Source organism: Rhagoletis zephyria, unplaced genomic scaffold, assembly GCF_001687245.7.
Source record: "Rhagoletis zephyria isolate East Lansing unplaced genomic scaffold, Rhagoletis_zephyria_1.1 Rzeph_scaffold_02026, whole genome shotgun sequence".
Classification (NCBI taxonomy): domain Eukaryota; kingdom Metazoa; phylum Arthropoda; class Insecta; order Diptera; family Tephritidae; genus Rhagoletis; species Rhagoletis zephyria.
This window is the reverse complement of record NW_016159110.1, coordinates 71,681-77,744: the sequence shown is the minus strand read 5'-3', so window position 1 is coordinate 77,744 and position 6,064 is coordinate 71,681. Positions and strand designations below refer to the sequence as shown.

The window sequence follows — 6,064 nt, the reverse complement described above, 5'->3', positions numbered from 1 at the left end:
ATTTATGCAAATAAGAAATTTATGTAGCGAATTTTTAAATTCGCTCTTCCTTAGTAAATTTTGTTTGCCTTTAATAAAACAAGAAAACAAAAAAAAATGATGTTGGATATAATTTCAATTAAATGGTATTTGCCTAGTTGTAAATATTTGCACTGGTCACTTTCTTGGCTTGCAGTATTTGGGTGCATTCCAAAACGTCAAAATACAAAGCACCAGCCTCCTTTGCAGCCTTTTTCTTTCCAGTTGTTGCAATAATTTTTAAAGTATACACATTAACATATTGGTTCTCCTAATTAAAAATTTCTGCAGAAATGAAGATGGGAATCTTTAAACAGACGTCCAGAAAACCCTCGCGATTGGTGAAAACACTGCTTAATGCTTTCGAATGTCAAAGCATACAGCGCGTTTAAAGAACACGAACCTAGACCAATGTTACCAGTTGAACTGTTCAATCCACTGCGCCATTTACTAGCCGATAATCTTTCTTAACAATAAATATGTACAGATGTCCGTTTTCTATTATAGGAGCCCTAAACGCCAAAAAGACGTAAGCGACATTTTTTCCAAATTTTTCTTTTGATGCAGAAATGTTCCTAGAGCATTTAGATGCATTTCTACTTCAAAAATAAAATGTGAAAAAAGTTACTTGCTAATTCACGACTTTTACAATTAGTCTTAATATCCTGACGCCCAATGTCATATGCAGGCCTCTGATCTAGATTTTGTCCTGCCTCTTAAATGGCAAACTCTTCTTCTTGATACACCCGTGACGTGTTGATGTGCCTAGAATATTTGAACGACCATCTGAATAACCAGAGAGTCCTTTGATCCAGAAACTGGTTTCTTTGAATCTTGCTGGTGCAATAATGGCCTTCCCGAACAATTTCATCCGCAAGATGGCATTTCAGAGCTGTAAAATGATTGAATCAATAGGATCTGCATTCACTCGACATTCTTTTCAAAATTTTGATTGTTTGTTTGTATAAAAAAAGCCTCATTCCTGAGTGGCTTAAAATGCTTGAAAACAAATATCTTATACTTTGAGTGAATGTAGAATTGGAAAACTATAAGCCGCATTATTCAATAAGGGAGAAATCAATGAAAACATAATAATATAAAATTGATGATTTTTAATTTTAAATGATTTCACAGTTTTACAGCTCTGTGGCATTTAAGGTCTATGNCATACTGAGCATCTTTCTCTTTGACACCATGTCTGAAATCCCACGTGATCTGTCAAATACTAATGCATGAAAATCCTAACCTCAAAAAAATCACCCGTTATTATGAAATAGTAGGATTGCTAATGGGTAATTGGGGTGATAATGTCATTTTCCATCAATCAAAGAAAATTGTCAAAAATCAATGCTATTATAGAGCCACTTTAAACGTGTATATTGTAATACTAAAATTGAATGGGCTACAAAGCTGCACATCCATTTCGCTAAGAATCTTATTAATTTATATACTACAGGTCATAAGGGTAGCGCACCCTTTTGTTGACATTTTTTTCAATTCATATACAATTTTATAATCGCATTTACAAATAAATTATGCTATATTTTTATAAAAAAAAATAATGAGCAAGCAAAAGGGCGCGCCATTCAAATTACGAGGAGTTTGCATTTGTATAAATTGATATATATCGTCGCTTGATGTGCAATCCCGCCTATGCACCAAATGCAACACCAAAATGAGGTCAAACAGAAAGAAATGGAGTTTGGTTACCCTGTCTCAATGGCAGTCTACTCTATTGCAGCTACACAATTTTCATTAATAATAGTAAAAGCTCAAAATTAGTTAGTTCAGTTTAAAAAAAAAAAAATGAAAATTTTTTAAGGAAATCGATTTTTTTGCCCTTTTATGGAATTTGGATATGCGCAACACCCCAGGGGGGAAAGTAGTAATGCATTACATGCGTGATAAAAAATGTAATGTATTTCGTATGAGTTTCGTATAATTCTATTACTGTTAAAAATTTCATATTAAATCACATTCATTTCTCGATACTAGGTGAATGGCCCACCTTTCTTAGGACATCGCCTTGGGGAAAAAATGCATTTTCGAATGTGAAAAGGGTTATTTTACTAATTTTTTTTTTTTCGATTACTATACATTACATTTTCCCACTGGGGCGTATTTCTCTCTGTGAAGGAAAGTGTATAGTATTTTCGTGAGTGCCACTTACAATTTTTATGAATTTTAAATTAAAAAGTTCTGTGTAAACTTTTACGTTCACGTAAAAAAAAAAAATAATAAAACCTTCTTTCTTATCAGTTATAAGAAGTATGCAAAGAAAATTAAAAGCGAACTGTTGAAGAATTTTATTTTATTAAAGAATGTTCTCTTCTGTAATCCGTAGTTTTCTTTTGGCGCTACAAAAACTCTACGCAATGTAAAGCGTACAAGCGACTCCAATACGATCCCCGTTTTAATTTTTTTTCTCTTAACTTTCGATGGCTGGTTTTTAGTGCAATTTCTGCGGAATTTGCACTTGGAAAGTTTGCTGGCTAAAAGAGTTATCATCGTTCTTTTTTTCTCGCCCTCTAATGGCGTCAAAAAAAGTTGGTAAGTTGTTGTGTACCTACATAGTACACAGGTACGTAAGTATGTATGCATTCATAATTTTATTGCGGAAAGGCAGGACAAAGAAAAGAAGGCTAGAAATGGATGAAAGGGCTGGTAACTAAGTTTAGAACTTGTGTAATTCGTATTGCTAACCATAGGATTATACAACTAAATATGTGGGTAGATACAAATGTATGCGTAAAAATTGCCTGTATATCCATTCGTAGGTATTTCTTTAGTGACGTCCTCACTAAGGGCAACGCACCTGACGGGGGTGAAATAACACAAACGGCAATAACGCGATATTTGCTTTATTTCACTTTTAAATGGAGAAAGAATACCAAAATAATAAAACACCTGCCGACGGGCGACCGCTGTTTAGAAAAACCCTTTTTTCTAATTTTTTGCTTTGACTTTTAGGAATTCTCGAAACTTTTCAAATATATCTTTGGATTTTTTTTATGGTTTTAGCTACGAATTCTTATATTTGATGTTAAACTCAACTCTTCAAAGTACCTTTTTTTAATACCTATCCTTGTTTAACTCACGCAATTTTTTTTTAGGACTTTTCGGAAATCGTTTTGTTTTGCTCTTTCGAGATATTCGGAATCAATTCGGGAGTCACGGCACTTCGAAGTACAGATTTTATATACTACCATATTTAAAGAAGTCATAAATACTTATTACATTTGATCCAAACTTTTTGTAGAAATGAATGGAACGAAAAAAATCGTATAATCATTAGTTCTTTCGTCGATACATAAACAAGTTTTCAGTTTTATTCAGTTTTTTAGCCCATACCAAGAGCATAATGGGCCTAAGGACTGCGACATGTGTAGATCCAATGTGTTAGACGAGAGTTTATATCCTCGCGCATTTTTCTCAGGTCTGTATTGCTTTGTGTTATATCCCAACCCTTTCTATTATATTGAACTTCTGTGTTAGCTTATCGTTCCCGATATTTCGTAAATATTCCCCATTTTTTAGAAAAATATGAAAACTGTATTTTTGGATTAACGTTGAAAACGCGGATCAATTCAAGTTCTAAACCATAGAGAGTCCTCTTAGTAAATTCCGAGTCCGAATCGGCCGAAACTGGGCCATAATTCCCTTTCTTAATTTTAAGTGCTAACTTTCTATCATCCAAAAAAGGTTTGTCAGCGCATAATTGGTGTGAAAATAATAACAAACTTCTCATTTATTTTGGGCCCCATTCATGTCCTAACATCCTTTTTTCAACTTTCTTACGCTCACTCTTCATGTTTGCTCAGTCGGCAATTTATGATTTTTCATGCACCGCACGTATTTTCGCAATTACTTTTACATATATTTATGTACATACAAATATAAGAACAAACACGCGCGCGTTCTTCCATGCATGCCTACATACACACAAACTTATGCGTCTATATTTACGAATTTATTTATATTTCATATCAGTGTTTGGACTGTAAAATTTTTTAATGGTGGGTAAGCCATTCTGGTAGATTCCAAAACATTGTGGTATACATACATACATACATATATGTATGTATAAAAATGTGATGCAATACTTTAAAACACACACGTATACATATGTATGGCTCGTATTTATATTTCACACTTATAATTCTTACCTCTTTTCTTATTCGCTGATTTCAGGTGAGTTCACTTTTGCGCTCTTGTCGTCAAGTTAAAGTGAAAATCTCGCTTTCACCATTTAATCTATAATTATGTGGCTCCAACTTTTTTTGCCTTTTGACCTGAATATGAGCTCTCGTTATTACATGCATACGTAATGGTAACCGCATCTAAATAGTCGCAAAGTTTACATACAAACATACACCAGCCAATTATTTTGCGTTTATTTGATAAAAATGCCAAGAATTATCTGATACGTAAGTTTGTCTTAAACAAATCATTCTTCAGAAAAATCTGTTCATTTAAAAGTATCGGAATAATTTCTTGCCAAAGGCTAAATTAAACGCAAAGCATAAAGATTTTGCGAAAACATTAACTGACTAGCGTAATATAGATACGTGAATTGTTGTACGAGTATGCGCCTTAAAGCTACCATACAAGTAAAGAAACCTAAGTACAGTTTAAGGTTCCTCTGAACGGAGAACGGTTTTTTAAATAAACGTTTTTCATGGCAGAAGTGCTAGTGTAGAAAGAGGATATGTCAATACCCGCGGAGTGCAGAAACAAACACACATTTTCGATACTGGTTCAACTGGTCCCAAAGGGACAGAGAATTAGCCGGAACCGGGTTCAACCGAGATTTAGTAGGCACCCCTAGCCACTGGACTGCGCAGCTGCTACCATTTGTATAACAGTTATATAATTTTGGAATAAAATCCGCTTAATTGTGCCTCACTGATGGGCCTAGCTTCCTTTACTTTCACAATTTTTCTTGTCCAAATTGCTCAAATTTGGCTTTACGCCTCTATATAACGAACCTTGATAAAATGAAAAATTCTAAATAACATCTACATATATACGAGTAAAAGTCCTTCCTGCTAATATTTCATACAAAAAAAAATCCTTGAGCATTTTCATTTGACCACCCACTCCTTTTTCATTCATCCATCGACAGGTTTTAACACAAGTGGGATAAATTTAAACAGAATCTGTTATTTTTATAATTTTTTCCCCCTTAAAATTTTATTTTATTTTTTCATTTCTTCATCAAAATAAAAAATTTTAAGTGGCTTATAGAAAAGTGTTGGATTAGTGGACAATTTTGTGAGCTTTTATTTACCTAATTTTGTATTTAAATTGTTCAATTGCTTCGTAAGATAAACGTGATTAATTTGATTATTATTTTTTGAATGAAAGCTTACAAAGTTAGCAAGAGACCAATTGAGTCCCATTGTTTTCATTTTTATATGTTTATATTAATTTGTTTAGTGCAAAATGCGGACAAAGCTGTAGTTTTGAAGAAAATCGATTCTGCTGTTCCACTTAATAAGTGTTACATAATAAATACTAGTTGGAAACAATTGCAGGGTTCCCCCAAAACGAAAAAAAAAGCGCAAGTAAACTTTGAAATTTTTTAATTTTATATTTTTTATTGTACTTAGAACATTTTTGGCTATGCACTTTTATATATCATAAAATTCGCAGATTTGAAGTGGCTAAAAGTTCGCATTATTTTTAATAATTTGTTTTATAGTTTATATTTCGGAACACGGAATTTTCGGTTTAAGAAATGATCAAAATTATCTCATTGATGTTTCTATATTACGAACGCAAAAATATTATATATTTATGTTTTTAGCTGAAACTTCGCGTTCTTTGCAAAAGCAAAGGTTTTGTTAAGTCAACGTTTGTTTACCTGCAGGAAAGGCTTGAAAGCTGTAAAAATCAAATGCGAAATTTAAAATTTTTTCTGTAAAAAATTAATAACGGGTGATTTTTTTGAGGTTAGGATTTTCATGCATTAGTATTTGACAGATCACGTGGGATTTCAGACATGGTGTCAAAGAGAAAGATGCTCAGTATGCTTTGACATTTC

At 32.9% G+C, this 6,064-nt stretch overlaps 1 protein-coding gene across 1 annotated transcript in view; it reads left to right on the top strand.

Annotated features, from left to right (window-relative positions):
- Window positions 1–6,064, top strand: part of LOC108365856 (uncharacterized) — a 62,053-nt gene that overhangs the window by 397 nt on the left and 55,592 nt on the right. The window lies entirely within an intron of this gene.